The 17,335-nt window shown below is 47.7% G+C and overlaps 11 non-coding genes across 11 annotated transcripts; all 11 read left to right on the forward strand.

Moving 5' to 3' along the window:
- Positions 1-1,213: 1,213 nt before the first annotated feature.
- LOC142747480 (U2 spliceosomal RNA) lies at positions 1,214-1,404 on the forward strand. The gene has a single exon (XR_012881792.1). It is a non-coding gene; the product is annotated as a U2 spliceosomal RNA (small nuclear RNA).
- A 1,286-nt stretch (positions 1,405-2,690) lies between these two features.
- On the forward strand, positions 2,691-2,881 carry LOC142747481 (U2 spliceosomal RNA). The gene has a single exon (XR_012881793.1). It is a non-coding gene; the product is annotated as a U2 spliceosomal RNA (small nuclear RNA).
- Positions 2,882-4,173: 1,292 nt separating this feature from the next.
- LOC142747482 (U2 spliceosomal RNA) lies at positions 4,174-4,364 on the forward strand. The gene has a single exon (XR_012881794.1). It is a non-coding gene; the product is annotated as a U2 spliceosomal RNA (small nuclear RNA).
- A 1,296-nt stretch (positions 4,365-5,660) lies between these two features.
- On the forward strand, positions 5,661-5,851 carry LOC142747483 (U2 spliceosomal RNA). The gene has a single exon (XR_012881795.1). It is a non-coding gene; the product is annotated as a U2 spliceosomal RNA (small nuclear RNA).
- Positions 5,852-7,143: 1,292 nt separating this feature from the next.
- Positions 7,144-7,334, forward strand: LOC142747486 (U2 spliceosomal RNA). The gene has a single exon (XR_012881796.1). It is a non-coding gene; the product is annotated as a U2 spliceosomal RNA (small nuclear RNA).
- Positions 7,335-8,634: 1,300 nt separating this feature from the next.
- LOC142747487 (U2 spliceosomal RNA) lies at positions 8,635-8,825 on the forward strand. The gene has a single exon (XR_012881797.1). It is a non-coding gene; the product is annotated as a U2 spliceosomal RNA (small nuclear RNA).
- Positions 8,826-10,117: 1,292 nt separating this feature from the next.
- LOC142747488 (U2 spliceosomal RNA) lies at positions 10,118-10,308 on the forward strand. The gene has a single exon (XR_012881798.1). It is a non-coding gene; the product is annotated as a U2 spliceosomal RNA (small nuclear RNA).
- Positions 10,309-11,604: 1,296 nt separating this feature from the next.
- Positions 11,605-11,795, forward strand: LOC142747489 (U2 spliceosomal RNA). Its single transcript, XR_012881799.1, has one exon. It is a non-coding gene; the product is annotated as a U2 spliceosomal RNA (small nuclear RNA).
- Positions 11,796-13,083: 1,288 nt separating this feature from the next.
- LOC142747490 (U2 spliceosomal RNA) lies at positions 13,084-13,274 on the forward strand. Its single transcript, XR_012881800.1, has one exon. It is a non-coding gene; the product is annotated as a U2 spliceosomal RNA (small nuclear RNA).
- A 1,307-nt stretch (positions 13,275-14,581) lies between these two features.
- LOC142747491 (U2 spliceosomal RNA) lies at positions 14,582-14,772 on the forward strand. Its single transcript, XR_012881801.1, has one exon. It is a non-coding gene; the product is annotated as a U2 spliceosomal RNA (small nuclear RNA).
- A 1,280-nt stretch (positions 14,773-16,052) lies between these two features.
- Positions 16,053-16,243, forward strand: LOC142747492 (U2 spliceosomal RNA). Its single transcript, XR_012881802.1, has one exon. It is a non-coding gene; the product is annotated as a U2 spliceosomal RNA (small nuclear RNA).
- The last annotated feature ends 1,092 nt before the right edge of the window (positions 16,244-17,335 follow it).

Here is a 17,335-nt window from a genome sequence, read left to right on the forward strand (position 1 = left end):
GAAGGGATCTCCCCTTTTAATCCCATTATTTCAACACCTGTTGGACAATGCATGAGTGATAATGAGCTCATTGATTAAATGCAATTAATGAATAGATTGCCACCTCTTGTTGTGTGTCGTCTGTGTTTCTGTGTTTCCGGCATTTCACATTGGAACACCTCATTCACCTTCCTTGTCTTCTCTCCGCCCTCCCTTTTAGGTAAGTTAAAGAGCTGCACCTGAGCCAGCCACTGATTGATTGATTGATTGATTGATTGATTGATTGATTGATTGATGCAGCACAACAGTCAAATAGTGGAGTGGAGTAGGGGAACAGCAAACAGCCAATAAAGCAGCCCGCCCGCTCGCCTGCCCGCCACAATGGACCTACCTGTGTACACTAGATGGATGTGATGGAATGTACTGTCGTCCCTACATTTCAAGAAGAAGTAAGAATTGCAGTTGCAACAAAGCCTTGCTTGCCTACAAAGAGAGCAGCAATTTGGATTTGTTACTATGTTACCTAGAAGAATAACAAACTGTGCAAGGATGGAGGTTGTAGGAGCAAGGAGAAGTTGTCTGTAAAGTTAGTGGATGCCTATTTTCCATTTTGCAGTCCCTTGTCTCCCTCTTGTGGCCTCCTGGAGGCAACTAGCTGTGCAAAAAAAAGACAGCCTGGCGGCCGGCTGTTGCAGTGTTGCCCTCTCAGGCAACACTGAGTGACTGACTGAGCCTCACCGTCTTATATAAAGTTCAGACGGAACTTTGCACGTGTCATAGTGGAGCCCTCAGGATTCCAGAGCCAGCTTTCTGACATCATAATGGGGCCTCAGAGATAAAAGCCTGGGCCCAGGCAGTGTTGGTCAGTGCTGCTCAGCAGGCAGCACTGGACTGGACTGGATTACAGCTGATACAAGGTGTGAAGGAACAAGGGGTGGCTGTGGGCATGCACTTGCTGCCGCTGCCAGTGTTTATCTGCATGGCAGCAGGGCATTTGGGCGTTGCCAGGAAGGCGTTTTTATGTAGATTCCTCCTCTTTCAGCACTGCATTGTGGTGCAAGCAAAAGAAGCAAATCCTGTCTGGCTTCCTCTCCGGCCTTTATTCACCTCCCGTGTAGCTGTGAGTGTGTGAGCCTGCAGGGCCCCATGGAATTGCCTAGAAGTAGGCTGAATCGCTGCAAGGGCTGAACAGCAGTATCGGGCAGGCTCGGGCAACGCGCGGCCCGTTCGGGTTATCGCTTCTCGGCCTTTTGGCTAAGATCAAGTGTAGTATCTGTTCTTATCAGTTTAATATCTGATACGTCCCCTATCTGGGGACCATATATTAAATGGATTTTTAGAACAGGGAGATGGAAATAGAGCTTGCTCTGTCCACTCCACGCATTGACCTGGTATTGCAGTATTTCCAGGACCGGTGCACCCTTTCCTTATGTGTTGACTAAAAGCAGATTCCAAAAGTGTTTTTTGTCTTTGCTATTGTTTCTGTCTTTCTGAAGGGATCTCCCCTTTTAATCCCATTATTTCAACACCTGTTGGACAATGCATGAGTGATAATGAGCTCATTGATTAAATGCAATTAATGAATAGATTGCCACCTCTTGTTGTGTGTCGTCTGTGTTTCTGTGTTTCCGGCATTTCACATTGGAACACCTCATTCACCTTCCTTGTCTTCTCTCCGCCCTCCCTTTTAGGTAAGTTAAAGAGCTGCACCTGAGCCAGCCACTGATTGATTGATTGATTGATTGATTGATTGATTGATTGATTGATTGATTGATTGATGCAGCACAACAGTCAAATAGTGGAGTGGAGTAGGGGAACAGCAAACAGCCAATAAAGCAGCCCGCCCGCTCGCCTGCCCGCCACAATGGACCTACCTGTGTACACTAGATGGATGTGATGGAATGTACTGTCGTCCCTACATTTCAAGAAGAAGTAAGAATTGCAGTTGCAACAAAGCCTTGCTTGCCTACAAAGAGAGCAGCAATTTGGATTTGTTACTATGTTACCTAGAAGAATAACAAACTGTGCAAGGATGGAGGTTGTAGGAGCAAGGAGAAGTTGTCTGTAAAGTTGGTGGATGCCTATTTTCCATTTTGCAGTCCCTTGTCTCCCTCTTGTGGCCTCCTGGAGGCAACTAGCTGTGCAAAAAAAAGACAGCCTGGCGGCCGGCTGTTGCAGTGTTGCCCTCTCAGGCAACACTGAGTGACTGACTGAGCCTCACCGTCTTATATAAAGTTCAGACGGAACTTTGCACGTGTCATAGTGGAGCCCTCAGGATTCCAGAGCCAGCTTTCTGACATCATAATGGGGCCTCAGAGATAAAAGCCTGGGCCCAGGCAGTGTTGGTCAGTGCTGCTCAGCAGGCAGCACTGGACTGGACTGGATTACAGCTGATACAAGGTGTGAAGGAACAAGGGGTGGCTGTGGGCATGCACTTGCTGCCGCTGCCAGTGTTTATCTGCATGGCAGCAGGGCATTTGGGCGTTGCCAGGAAGGCGTTTTTATGTAGATTCCTCCTCTTTCAGCACTGCATTGTGGTGCAAGCAAAAGAAGCAAATCCTGTCTGGCTTCCTCTCCGGCCTTTATTCAGTGTAGCTGTGAGTGTGTGAGCCTGCAGGGCCCCATGGAATTGCCTAGAAGTAGGCTGAATCGCTGCAAGGGCTGAACAGCAGTATCGGGCAGGCTCGGGCAACGCGCGGCCCGTTCGGGTTATCGCTTCTCGGCCTTTTGGCTAAGATCAAGTGTAGTATCTGTTCTTATCAGTTTAATATCTGATACGTCCCCTATCTGGGGACCATATATTAAATGGATTTTTAGAACAGGGAGATGGAAATAGAGCTTGCTCTGTCCACTCCACGCATTGACCTGGTATTGCAGTATTTCCAGGACCGGTGCACCCTTTCCTTATGTGTTGACTAAAAGCAGATTCCAAAAGTGTTTTTTGTCTTTGCTATTGTTTCTGTCTTTCTGAAGGGATCTCCCCTTTTAATCCCATTATTTCAACACCTGTTGGACAATGCATGAGTGATAATGAGCTCATTGATTAAATGCAATTAATGAATAGATTGCCACCTCTTGTTGTGTGTCGTCTGTGTTTCTGTGTTTCCGGCATTTCACATTGGAACACCTCATTCACCTTCCTTGTCTTCTCTCCGCCCTCCCTTTTAGGTAAGTTAAAGAGCTGCACCTGAGCCAGCCACTGATTGATTGATTGATTGATTGATTGATTGATTGATTGATTGATTGATTGATTGATGCAGCACAACAGTCAAATAGTGGAGTGGAGTAGGGGAACAGCAAACAGCCAATAAAGCAGCCCGCCCGCTCGCCTGCCCGCCACAATGGACCTACCTGTGTACACTAGATGGATGTGATGGAATGTACTGTCGTCCCTACATTTCAAGAAGAAGTAAGAATTGCAGTTGCAACAAAGCCTTGCTTGCCTACAAAGAGAGCAGCAATTTGGATTTGTTACTATGTTACCTAGAAGAATAACAAACTGTGCAAGGATGGAGGTTGTAGGAGCAAGGAGAAGTTGTCTGTAAAGTTGGTGGATGCCTATTTTCCATTTTGCAGTCCCTTGTCTCCCTCTTGTGGCCTCCTGGAGGCAACTAGCTGTGCAAAAAAAAGACAGCCTGGCGGCCGGCTGTTGCAGTGTTGCCCTCTCAGGCAACACTGAGTGACTGACTGAGCCTCACCGTCTTATATAAAGTTCAGACGGAACTTTGCACGTGTCATAGTGGAGCCCTCAGGATTCCAGAGCCAGCTTTCTGACATCATAATGGGGCCTCAGAGATAAAAGCCTGGGCCCAGGCAGTGTTGGTCAGTGCTGCTCAGCAGGCAGCACTGGACTGGACTGGATTACAGCTGATACAAGGTGTGAAGGAACAAGGGGTGGCTGTGGGCATGCACTTGCTGCCGCTGCCAGTGTTTATCTGCATGGCAGCAGGGCATTTGGGCGTTGCCAGGAAGGCGTTTTTATGTAGATTCCTCCTCTTTCAGCACTGCATTGTGGTGCAAGCAAAAGAAGCAAATCCTGTCTGGCTTCCTCTCCGGCCTTTATTCACCTCCCGTGTAGCTGTGAGTGTGTGAGCCTGCAGGGCCCCATGGAATTGCCTAGAAGTAGGCTGAATCGCTGCAAGGGCTGAACAGCAGTATCGGGCAGGCTCGGGCAACGCGCGGCCCGTTCGGGTTATCGCTTCTCGGCCTTTTGGCTAAGATCAAGTGTAGTATCTGTTCTTATCAGTTTAATATCTGATACGTCCCCTATCTGGGGACCATATATTAAATGGATTTTTAGAACAGGGAGATGGAAATAGAGCTTGCTCTGTCCACTCCACGCATTGACCTGGTATTGCAGTATTTCCAGGACCGGTGCACCCTTTCCTTATGTGTTGACTAAAAGCAGATTCCAAAAGTGTTTTTTGTCTTTGCTATTGTTTCTGTCTTTCTGAAGGGATCTCCCCTTTTAATCCCATTATTTCAACACCTGTTGGACAATGCATGAGTGATAATGAGCTCATTGATTAAATGCAATTAATCAATAGATTGCCACCTCTTGTTGTGTGTCGTCTGTGTTTCTGTGTTTCCGGCATTTCACATTGGAACACCTCATTCACCTTCCTTGTCTTCTCTCCGCCCTCCCTTTTAGGTAAGTTAAAGAGCTGCACCTGAGCCAGCCACTGATTGATTGATTGATTGATTGATTGATTGATTGATTGATTGATTGATTGATTGATTGATGCAGCACAACAGTCAAATAGTGGAGTGGAGTAGGGGAACAGCAAACAGCCAATAAAGCAGCCCGCCCGCTCGCCTGCCCGCCACAATGGACCTACCTGTGTACACTAGATGGATGTGATGGAATGTACTGTCGTCCCTACATTTCAAGAAGAAGTAAGAATTGCAGTTGCAACAAAGCCTTGCTTGCCTACAAAGAGAGCAGCAATTTGGATTTGTTACTATGTTACCTAGAAGAATAACAAACTGTGCAAGGATGGAGGTTGTAGGAGCAAGGAGAAGTTGTCTGTAAAGTTGGTGGATGCCTATTTTCCATTTTGCAGTCCCTTGTCTCCCTCTTGTGGCCTCCTGGAGGCAACTAGCTGTGCAAAAAAAAGACAGCCTGGCGGCCGGCTGTTGCAGTGTTGCCCTCTCAGGCAACACTGAGTGACTGACTGAGCCTCACCGTCTTATATAAAGTTCAGACGGAACTTTGCACGTGTCATAGTGGAGCCCTCAGGATTCCAGAGCCAGCTTTCTGACATCATAATGGGGCCTCAGAGATAAAAGCCTGGGCCCAGGCAGTGTTGGTCAGTGCTGCTCAGCAGGCAGCACTGGACTGGACTGGATTACAGCTGATACAAGGTGTGAAGGAACAAGGGGTGGCTGTGGGCATGCACTTGCTGCCGCTGCCAGTGTTTATCTGCATGGCAGCAGGGCATTTGGGCGTTGCCAGGAAGGCGTTTTTATGTAGATTCCTCCTCTTTCAGCACTGCATTGTGGTGCAAGCAAAAGAAGCAAATCCTGTCTGGCTTCCTCTCCGGCCTTTATTCACCTCCCGTGTAGCTGTGAGTGTGTGAGCCTGCAGGGCCCCATGGAATTGCCTAGAAGTAGGCTGAATCGCTGCAAGGGCTGAACAGCAGTATCGGGCAGGCTCGGGCAACGCGCGGCCCGTTCGGGTTATCGCTTCTCGGCCTTTTGGCTAAGATCAAGTGTAGTATCTGTTCTTATCAGTTTAATATCTGATACGTCCCCTATCTGGGGACCATATATTAAATGGATTTTTAGAACAGGGAGATGGAAATAGAGCTTGCTCTGTCCACTCCACGCATTGACCTGGTATTGCAGTATTTCCAGGACCGGTGCACCCTTTCCTTATGTGTTGACTAAAAGCAGATTCCAAAAGTGTTTTTTGTCTTTGCTATTGTTTCTGTCTTTCTGAAGGGATCTCCCCTTTTAATCCCATTATTTCAACACCTGTTGGACAATGCATGAGTGATAATGAGCTCATTGATTAAATGCAATTAATGAATAGATTGCCACCTCTTGTTGTGTGTCGTCTGTGTTTCTGTGTTTCCGGCATTTCACATTGGAACACCTCATTCACCTTCCTTGTCTTCTCTCCGCCCTCCCTTTTAGGTAAGTTAAAGAGCTGCACCTGAGCCAGCCACTGATTGATTGATTGATTGATTGATTGATTGATTGATTGATTGATTGATTGATTGATGCAGCACAACAGTCAAATAGTGGAGTGGAGTAGGGGAACAGCAAACAGCCAATAAAGCAGCCCGCCCGCTCGCCTGCCCGCCACAATGGACCTACCTGTGTACACTAGATGGATGTGATGGAATGTACTGTCGTCCCTACATTTCAAGAAGAAGTAAGAATTGCAGTTGCAACAAAGCCTTGCTTGCCTACAAAGAGAGCAGCAATTTGGATTTGTTACTATGTTACCTAGAAGAATAACAAACTGTGCAAGGATGGAGGTTGTAGGAGCAAGGAGAAGTTGTCTGTAAAGTTGGTGGATGCCTATTTTCCATTTTGCAGTCCCTTGTCTCCCTCTTGTGGCCTCCTGGAGGCAACTAGCTGTGCAAAAAAAAGACAGCCTGGCGGCCGGCTGTTGCAGTGTTGCCCTCTCAGGCAACACTGAGTGACTGACTGAGCCTCACCGTCTTATATAAAGTTCAGACGGAACTTTGCACGTGTCATAGTGGAGCCCTCAGGATTCCAGAGCCAGCTTTCTGACATCATAATGGGGCCTCAGAGATAAAAGCCTGGGCCCAGGCAGTGTTGGTCAGTGCTGCTCAGCAGGCAGCACTGGACTGGACTGGATTACAGCTGATACAAGGTGTGAAGGAACAAGGGGTGGCTGTGGGCATGCACTTGCTGCCGCTGCCAGTGTTTATCTGCATGGCAGCAGGGCATTTGGGCGTTGCCAGGAAGGCGTTTTTATGTAGATTCCTCCTCTTTCAGCACTGCATTGTGGTGCAAGCAAAAGAAGCAAATCCTGTCTGGCTTCCTCTCCGGCCTTTATTCACCTCCCGTGTAGCTGTGAGTGTGTGAGCCTGCAGGGCCCCATGGAATTGCCTAGAAGTAGGCTGAATCGCTGCAAGGGCTGAACAGCAGTATCGGGCAGGCTCGGGCAACGCGCGGCCCGTTCGGGTTATCGCTTCTCGGCCTTTTGGCTAAGATCAAGTGTAGTATCTGTTCTTATCAGTTTAATATCTGATACGTCCCCTATCTGGGGACCATATATTAAATGGATTTTTAGAACAGGGAGATGGAAATAGAGCTTGCTCTGTCCACTCCACGCATTGACCTGGTATTGCAGTATTTCCAGGACCGGTGCACCCTTTCCTTATGTGTTGACTAAAAGCAGATTCCAAAAGTGTTTTTTGTCTTTGCTATTGTTTCTGTCTTTCTGAAGGGATCTCCCCTTTTAATCCCATTATTTCAACACCTGTTGGACAATGCATGAGTGATAATGAGCTCATTGATTAAATGCAATTAATGAATAGATTGCCACCTCTTGTTGTGTGTCGTCTGTGTTTCTGTGTTTCCGGCATTTCACATTGGAACACCTCATTCACCTTCCTTGTCTTCTCTCCGCCCTCCCTTTTAGGTAAGTTAAAGAGCTGCACCTGAGCCAGCCACTGATTGATTGATTGATTGATTGATTGATTGATTGATTGATTGATTGATTGATTGATTGATTGATGCAGCACAACAGTCAAATAGTGGAGTGGAGTAGGGGAACAGCAAACAGCCAATAAAGCAGCCCGCCCGCTCGCCTGCCCGCCACAATGGACCTACCTGTGTACACTAGATGGATGTGATGGAATGTACTGTCGTCCCTACATTTCAAGAAGAAGTAAGAATTGCAGTTGCAACAAAGCCTTGCTTGCCTACAAAGAGAGCAGCAATTTGGATTTGTTACTATGTTACCTAGAAGAATAACAAACTGTGCAAGGATGGAGGTTGTAGGAGCAAGGAGAAGTTGTCTGTAAAGTTGGTGGATGCCTATTTTCCATTTTGCAGTCCCTTGTCTCCCTCTTGTGGCCTCCTGGAGGCAACTAGCTGTGCAAAAAAAAGACAGCCTGGCGGCCGGCTGTTGCAGTGTTGCCCTCTCAGGCAACACTGAGTGACTGACTGAGCCTCACCGTCTTATATAAAGTTCAGACGGAACTTTGCACGTGTCATAGTGGAGCCCTCAGGATTCCAGAGCCAGCTTTCTGACATCATAATGGGGCCTCAGAGATAAAAGCCTGGGCCCAGGCAGTGTTGGTCAGTGCTGCTCAGCAGGCAGCACTGGACTGGACTGGATTACAGCTGATACAAGGTGTGAAGGAACAAGGGGTGGCTGTGGGCATGCACTTGCTGCCGCTGCCAGTGTTTATCTGCATGGCAGCAGGGCATTTGGGCGTTGCCAGGAAGGCGTTTTTATGTAGATTCCTCCTCTTTCAGCACTGCATTGTGGTGCAAGCAAAAGAAGCAAATCCTGTCTGGCTTCCTCTCCGGCCTTTATTCACCTCCCGTGTAGCTGTGAGTGTGTGAGCCTGCAGGGCCCCATGGAATTGCCTAGAAGTAGGCTGAATCGCTGCAAGGGCTGAACAGCAGTATCGGGCAGGCTCGGGCAACGCGCGGCCCGTTCGGGTTATCGCTTCTCGGCCTTTTGGCTAAGATCAAGTGTAGTATCTGTTCTTATCAGTTTAATATCTGATACGTCCCCTATCTGGGGACCATATATTAAATGGATTTTTAGAACAGGGAGATGGAAATAGAGCTTGCTCTGTCCACTCCACGCATTGACCTGGTATTGCAGTATTTCCAGGACCGGTGCACCCTTTCCTTATGTGTTGACTAAAAGCAGATTCCAAAAGTGTTTTTTGTCTTTGCTATTGTTTCTGTCTTTCTGAAGGGATCTCCCCTTTTAATCCCATTATTTCAACACCTGTTGGACAATGCATGAGTGATAATGAGCTCATTGATTAAATGCAATTAATGAATAGATTGCCACCTCTTGTTGTGTGTCGTCTGTGTTTCTGTGTTTCCGGCATTTCACATTGGAACACCTCATTCACCTTCCTTGTCTTCTCTCCGCCCTCCCTTTTAGGTAAGTTAAAGAGCTGCACCTGAGCCAGCCACTGATTGATTGATTGATTGATTGATTGATTGATTGATTGATTGATTGATTGATTGATGCAGCACAACAGTCAAATAGTGGAGTGGAGTAGGGGAACAGCAAACAGCCAATAAAGCAGCCCGCCCGCTCGCCTGCCCGCCACAATGGACCTACCTGTGTACACTAGATGGATGTGATGGAATGTACTGTCGTCCCTACATTTCAAGAAGAAGTAAGAATTGCAGTTGCAACAAAGCCTTGCTTGCCTACAAAGAGAGCAGCAATTTGGATTTGTTACTATGTTACCTAGAAGAATGACAAACTGTGCAAGGATGGAGGTTGTAGGAGCAAGGAGAAGTTGTCTGTAAAGTTGGTGGATGCCTATTTTCCATTTTGCAGTCCCTTGTCTCCCTCTTGTGGCCTCCTGGAGGCAACTAGCTGTGCAAAAAAAAGACAGCCTGGCGGCCGGCTGTTGCAGTGTTGCCCTCTCAGGCAACACTGAGTGACTGACTGAGCCTCACCGTCTTATATAAAGTTCAGACAGAACTTTGCACGTGTCATAGTGGAGCCCTCAGGATTCCAGAGCCAGCTTTCTGACATCATAATGGGGCCTCAGAGATAAAAGCCTGGGCCCAGGCAGTGTTGGTCAGTGCTGCTCAGCAGGCAGCACTGGACTGGACTGGATTACAGCTGATACAAGGTGTGAAGGAACAAGGGGTGGCTGTGGGCATGCACTTGCTGCCGCTGCCAGTGTTTATCTGCATGGTAGCAGGGCATTTGGGCGTTGCCAGGAAGGCGTTTTTATGTAGATTCCTCCTCTTTCAGCACTGCATTGTGGTGCAAGCAAAAGAAGCAAATCCTGTCTGGCTTCCTCTCCGGCCTTTATTCACCTCCCGTGTAGCTGTGAGTGTGTGAGCCTGCAGGGCCCCATGGAATTGCCTAGAAGTAGGCTGAATCGCTGCAAGGGCTGAACAGCAGTATCGGGCAGGCTCGGGCAACGCGCGGCCCGTTCGGGTTATCGCTTCTCGGCCTTTTGGCTAAGATCAAGTGTAGTATCTGTTCTTATCAGTTTAATATCTGATACGTCCCCTATCTGGGGACCATATATTAAATGGATTTTTAGAACAGGGAGATGGAAATAGAGCTTGCTCTGTCCACTCCACGCATTGACCTGGTATTGCAGTATTTCCAGGACCGGTGCACCCTTTCCTTATGTGTTGACTAAAAGCAGATTCCAAAAGTGTTTTTTGTCTTTGCTATTGTTTCTGTCTTTCTGAAGGGATCTCCCCTTTTAATCCCATTATTTCAACACCTGTTGGACAATGCATGAGTGATAATGAGCTCATTGATTAAATGCAATTAATGAATAGATTGCCACCTCTTGTTGTGTGTCGTCTGTGTTTCTGTGTTTCCGGCATTTCACATTGGAACACCTCATTCACCTTCCTTGTCTTCTCTCCGCCCTCCCTTTTAGGTAAGTTAAAGAGCTGCACCTGAGCCAGCCACTGATTGATTGATTGATTGATTGATTGATTGATTGATTGATTGATTGATTGATTGATTGATGCAGCACAACAGTCAAATAGTGGAGTGGAGTAGGGGAACAGCAAACAGCCAATAAAGCAGCCCGCCCGCTCGCCTGCCCGCCACAATGGACCTACCTGTGTACACTAGATGGATGTGATGGAATGTACTGTCGTCCCTACATTTCAAGAAGAAGTAAGAATTGCAGTTGCAACAAAGCCTTGCTTGCCTACAAAGAGAGCAGCAATTTGGATTTGTTACTATGTTACCTAGAAGAATAACAAACTGTGCAAGGATGGAGGTTGTAGGAGCAAGGAGAAGTTGTCTGTAAAGTTGGTGGATGCCTATTTTCCATTTTGCAGTCCCTTGTCTCCCTCTTGTGGCCTCCTGGAGGCAACTAGCTGTGCAAAAAAAAGACAGCCTGGCGGCCGGCTGTTGCAGTGTTGCCCTCTCAGGCAACACTGAGTGACTGACTGAGCCTCACCGTCTTATATAAAGTTCAGACGGAACTTTGCACGTGTCATAGTGGAGCCCTCAGGATTCCAGAGCCAGCTTTCTGACATCATAATGGGGCCTCAGAGATAAAAGCCTGGGCCCAGGCAGTGTTGGTCAGTGCTGCTCAGCAGGCAGCACTGGACTGGACTGGATTACAGCTGATACAAGGTGTGAAGGAACAAGGGGTGGCTGTGGGCATGCACTTGCTGCCGCTGCCAGTGTTTATCTGCATGGCAGCAGGGCATTTGGGCGTTGCCAGGAAGGCGTTTTTATGTAGATTCCTCCTCTTTCAGCACTGCATTGTGGTGCAAGCAAAAGAAGCAAATCCTGTCTGGCTTCCTCTCCGGCCTTTATTCACCTCCCGTGTAGCTGTGAGTGTGTGAGCCTGCAGGGCCCCATGGAATTGCCTAGAAGTAGGCTGAATCGCTGCAAGGGCTGAACAGCAGTATCGGGCAGGCTCGGGCAACGCGCGGCCCGTTCGGGTTATCGCTTCTCGGCCTTTTGGCTAAGATCAAGTGTAGTATCTGTTCTTATCAGTTTAATATCTGATACGTCCCCTATCTGGGGACCATATATTAAATGGATTTTTAGAACAGGGAGATGGAAATAGAGCTTGCTCTGTCCACTCCACGCATTGACCTGGTATTGCAGTATTTCCAGGACCGGTGCACCCTTTCCTTATGTGTTGACTAAAAGCAGATTCCAAAAGTGTTTTTTGTCTTTGCTATTGTTTCTGTCTTTCTGAAGGGATCTCCCCTTTTAATCCCATTATTTCAACACCTGTTGGACAATGCATGAGTGATAATGAGCTCATTGATTAAATGCAATTAATGAATAGATTGCCACCTCTTGTTGTGTGTCGTCTGTGTTTCTGTGTTTCCGGCATTTCACATTGGAACACCTCATTCACCTTCCTTGTCTTCTCTCCGCCCTCCCTTTTAGGTAAGTTAAAGAGCTGCACCTGAGCCAGCCACTGATTGATTGATTGATTGATTGATTGATTGATTGATTGATTGATTGATTGATGCAGCACAACAGTCAAATAGTGGAGTGGAGTAGGGGAACAGCAAACAGCCAATAAAGCAGCCCGCCCACTCGCCTGCCCGCCACAATGGACCTACCTGTGTACACTAGATGGATGTGATGGAATGTACTGTCGTCCCTACATTTCAAGAAGAAGTAAGAATTGCAGTTGCAACAAAGCCTTGCTTGCCTACAAAGAGAGCAGCAATTTGGATTTGTTACTATGTTACCTAGAAGAATAACAAACTGTGCAAGGATGGAGGTTGTAGGAGCAAGGAGAAGTTGTCTGTAAAGTTGGTGGATGCCTATTTTCCATTTTGCAGTCCCTTGTCTCCCTCTTGTGGCCTCCTGGAGGCAACTAGCTGTGCAAAAAAAAGACAGCCTGGCGGCCGGCTGTTGCAGTGTTGCCCTCTCAGGCAACACTGAGTGACTGACTGAGCCTCACCGTCTTATATAAAGTTCAGACGGAACTTTGCACGTGTCATAGTGGAGCCCTCAGGATTCCAGAGCCAGCTTTCTGACATCATAATGGGGCCTCAGAGATAAAAGCCTGGGCCCAGGCAGTGTTGGTCAGTGCTGCTCAGCAGGCAGCACTGGACTGGACTGGATTACAGCTGATACAAGGTGTGAAGGAACAAGGGGTGGCTGTGGGCATGCACTTGCTGCCGCTGCCAGTGTTTATCTGCATGGCAGCAGGGCATTTGGGCGTTGCCAGGAAGGCGTTTTTATGTAGATTCCTCCTCTTTCAGCACTGCATTGTGGTGCAAGCAAAAGAAGCAAATCCTGTCTGGCTTCCTCTCCGGCCTTTATTCACCTCCCGTGTAGCTGTGAGTGTGTGAGCCTGCAGGGCCCCATGGAATTGCCTAGAAGTAGGCTGAATCGCTGCAAGGGCTGAACAGCAGTATCGGGCAGGCTCGGGCAACGCGCGGCCCGTTCGGGTTATCGCTTCTCGGCCTTTTGGCTAAGATCAAGTGTAGTATCTGTTCTTATCAGTTTAATATCTGATACGTCCCCTATCTGGGGACCATATATTAAATGGATTTTTAGAACAGGGAGATGGAAATAGAGCTTGCTCTGTCCACTCCACGCATTGACCTGGTATTGCAGTATTTCCAGGACCGGTGCACCCTTTCCTTATGTGTTGACTAAAAGCAGATTCCAAAAGTGTTTTTTGTCTTTGCTATTGTTTCTGTCTTTCTGAAGGGATCTCCCCTTTTAATCCCATTATTTCAACACCTGTTGGACAATGCATGAGTGATAATGAGCTCATTGATTAAATGCAATTAATGAATAGATTGCCACCTCTTGTTGTGTGTCGTCTGTGTTTCTGTGTTTCCGGCATTTCACATTGGAACACCTCATTCACCTTCCTTGTCTTCTCTCCGCCCTCCCTTTTAGGTAAGTTAAAGAGCTGCACCTGAGCCAGCCACTGATTGATTGATTGATTGATTGATTGATTGATTGATTGATTGATTGATTGATTGATTGATTGATTGATTGATTGATGCAGCACAACAGTCAAATAGTGGAGTGGAGTAGGGGAACAGCAAACAGCCAATAAAGCAGCCCGCCCGCTCGCCTGCCCGCCACAATGGACCTACCTGTGTACACTAGATGGATGTGATGGAATGTACTGTCGTCCCTACATTTCAAGAAGAAGTAAGAATTGCAGTTGCAACAAAGCCTTGCTTGCCTACAAAGAGAGCAGCAATTTGGATTTGTTACTATGTTACCTAGAAGAATAACAAACTGTGCAAGGATGGAGGTTGTAGGAGCAAGGAGAAGTTGTCTGTAAAGTTGGTGGATGCCTATTTTCCATTTTGCAGTCCCTTGTCTCCCTCTTGTGGCCTCCTGGAGGCAACTAGCTGTGCAAAAAAAAGACAGCCTGGCGGCCGGCTGTTGCAGTGTTGCCCTCTCAGGCAACACTGAGTGACTGACTGAGCCTCACCGTCTTATATAAAGTTCAGACGGAACTTTGCACGTGTCATAGTGGAGCCCTCAGGATTCCAGAGCCAGCTTTCTGACATCATAATGGGGCCTCAGAGATAAAAGCCTGGGCCCAGGCAGTGTTGGTCAGTGCTGCTCAGCAGGCAGCACTGGACTGGATTACAGCTGATACAAGGTGTGAAGGAACAAGGGGTGGCTGTGGGCATGCACTTGCTGCCGCTGCCAGTGTTTATCTGCATGGCAGCAGGGCATTTGGGCGTTGCCAGGAAGGCGTTTTTATGTAGATTCCTCCTCTTTCAGCACTGCATTGTAGTGCAAGCAAAAGAAGCAAATCCTGTCTGGCTTCCTCTCCGGCCTTTATTCACCTCCCGTGTAGCTGTGAGTGTGTGAGCCTGCAGGGCCCCATGGAATTGCCTAGAAGTAGGCTGAATCGCTGCAAGGGCTGAACAGCAGTATCGGGCAGGCTCGGGCAACGCGCGGCCCGTTCGGGTTATCGCTTCTCGGCCTTTTGGCTAAGATCAAGTGTAGTATCTGTTCTTATCAGTTTAATATCTGATACGTCCCCTATCTGGGGACCATATATTAAATGGATTTTTAGAACAGGGAGATGGAAATAGAGCTTGCTCTGTCCACTCCACGCATTGACCTGGTATTGCAGTATTTCCAGGACCGGTGCACCCTTTCCTTATGTGTTGACTAAAAGCAGATTCCAAAAGTGTTTTTTGTCTTTGCTATTGTTTCTGTCTTTCTGAAGGGATCTCCCCTTTTAATCCCATTATTTCAACACCTGTTGGACAATGCATGAGTGATAATGAGCTCATTGATTAAATGCAATTAATGAATAGATTGCCACCTCTTGTTGTGTGTCGTGTGTGTTTCTGTGTTTCCGGCATTTCACATTGGAACACCTCATTCACCTTCCTTGTCTTCTTTCCGCCCTCCCTTTTAGGTAAGTTAAAGAGCTGCACCTGAGCCAGCCACTGATTGATTGATTGATTGATTGATTGATTGATTGATTGATTGATGCAGCACAACAGTCAAATAGTGGAGTGGAGTAGGGGAACAGCAAACAGCCAATAAAGCAGCCCGCCCGCTCGCCTGCCCGCCACAATGGACCTACCTGTGTACACTAGATGGATGTGATGGAATGTACTGTCGTCCCTACATTTCAAGAAGAAGTAAGAATTGCAGTTGCAACAAAGCCTTGCTTGCCTACAAAGAGAGCAGCAATTTGGATTTGTTACTATGTTACCTAGAAGAATAACAAACTGTGCAAGGATGGAGGTTGTAGGAGCAAGGAGAAGTTGTCTGTAAAGTTGGTGGATGCCTATTTTCCATTTTGCAGTCCCTTGTCTCCCTCTTGTGGCCTCCTGGAGGCAACTAGCTGTGCAAAAAAAAGACAGCCTGGCGGCCGGCTGTTGCAGTGTTGCCCTCTCAGGCAACACTGAGTGACTGACTGAGCCTCACCGTCTTATATAAAGTTCAGACTGAACTTTGCACGTGTCATAGTGGAGCCCTCAGGATTCCAGAGCCAGCTTTCTGACATCATAATGGGGCCTCAGAGATAAAAGCCTGGGCCCAGGCAGTGTTGGTCAGTGCTGCTCAGCAGGCAGCACTGGACTGGACTGGATTACAGCTGATACAAGGTGTGAAGGAACAAGGGGTGGCTGTGGGCATGCACTTGCTGCCGCTGCCAGTGTTTATCTGCATGGCAGCAGGGCATTTGGGCGTTGCCAGGAAGGCGTTTTTATGTAGATTCCTCCTCTTTCAGCACTGCATTGTGGTGCAAGCAAAAGAAGCAAATCCTGTCTGGCTTCCTCTCCGGCCTTTATTCACCTCCCGTGTAGCTGTGAGTGTGTGAGCCTGCAGGGCCCCATGGAATTGCCTAGAAGTAGGCTGAATCGCTGCAAGGGCTGAACAGCAGTATCGGGCAGGCTCGGGCAACGCGCGGCCCGTTCGGGTTATCGCTTCTCGGCCTTTTGGCTAAGATCAAGTGTAGTATCTGTTCTTATCAGTTTAATATCTGATACGTCCCCTATCTGGGGACCATATATTAAATGGATTTTTAGAACAGGGAGATGGAAATAGAGCTTGCTCTGTCCACTCCACGCATTGACCTGGTATTGCAGTATTTCCAGGACCGGTGCACCCTTTCCTTATGTGTTGACTAAAAGCAGATTCCAAAAGTGTTTTTTGTCTTTGCTATTGTTTCTGTCTTTCTGAAGGGATCTCCCCTTTTAATCCCATTATTTCAACACCTGTTGGACAATGCATGAGTGATAATGAGCTCATTGATTAAATGCAATTAATGAATAGATTGCCACCTCTTGTTGTGTGTCGTCTGTGTTTCTGTGTTTCCGGCATTTCACATTGGAACACCTCATTCACCTTCCTTGTCTTCTCTCCGCCCTCCCTTTTAGGTAAGTTAAAGAGCTGCACCTGAGCCAGCCACTGATTGATTGATTGATTGATTGATTGATTGATTGATTGATTGATTGATTGATGCAGCACAACAGTCAAATAGTGGAGTGGAGTAGGGGAACAGCAAACAGCCAATAAAGCAGCCCGCCCGCTCGCCTGCCCGCCACAATGGACCTACCTGTGTACACTAGATGGATGTGATGGAATGTACTGTCGTCCCTACATTTCAAGAAGAAGTAAGAATTGCAGTTGCAACAAAGCCTTGCTTGCCTACAAAGAGAGCAGCAATTTGGATTTGTTACTATGTTACCTAGAAGAATAACAAACTGTGCAAGGATGGAGGTTGTAGGAGCAAGGAGAAGTTGTCTGTAAAGTTGGTGGATGCCTATTTTCCATTTTGCAGTCCCTTGTCTCCCTCTTGTGGCCTCCTGGAGGCAACTAGCTGTGCAAAAAAAAGACAGCCTGGCGGCCGGCTGTTGCAGTGTTGCCCTCTCAGGCAACACTGAGTGACTGACTGAGCCTCACCGTCTTATATAAAGTTCAGACGGAACTTTGCACGTGTCATAGTGGAGCCCTCAGGATTCCAGAGCCAGCTTTCTGACATCATAATGGGGCCTCAGAGATAAAAGCCTGGGCCCAGGCAGTGTTGGTCAGTGCTGCTCAGCAGGCAGCACTGGACTGGACTGGATTACAGCTGATACAAGGTGTGAAGGAACAAGGGGTGGCTGTGGGCATGCACTTGCTGCCGCTGCCAGTGTTTATCTGCATGGCAGCAGGGCATTTGGGCGTTGCCAGGAAGGCGTTTTTATGTAGATTCCTCCTCTT

This window comes from Rhinoderma darwinii, chromosome 2 (assembly GCF_050947455.1).
Source record: "Rhinoderma darwinii isolate aRhiDar2 chromosome 2, aRhiDar2.hap1, whole genome shotgun sequence".
In the NCBI taxonomy this organism is placed as follows: Eukaryota; Metazoa; Chordata; class Amphibia; order Anura; family Rhinodermatidae; genus Rhinoderma; species Rhinoderma darwinii.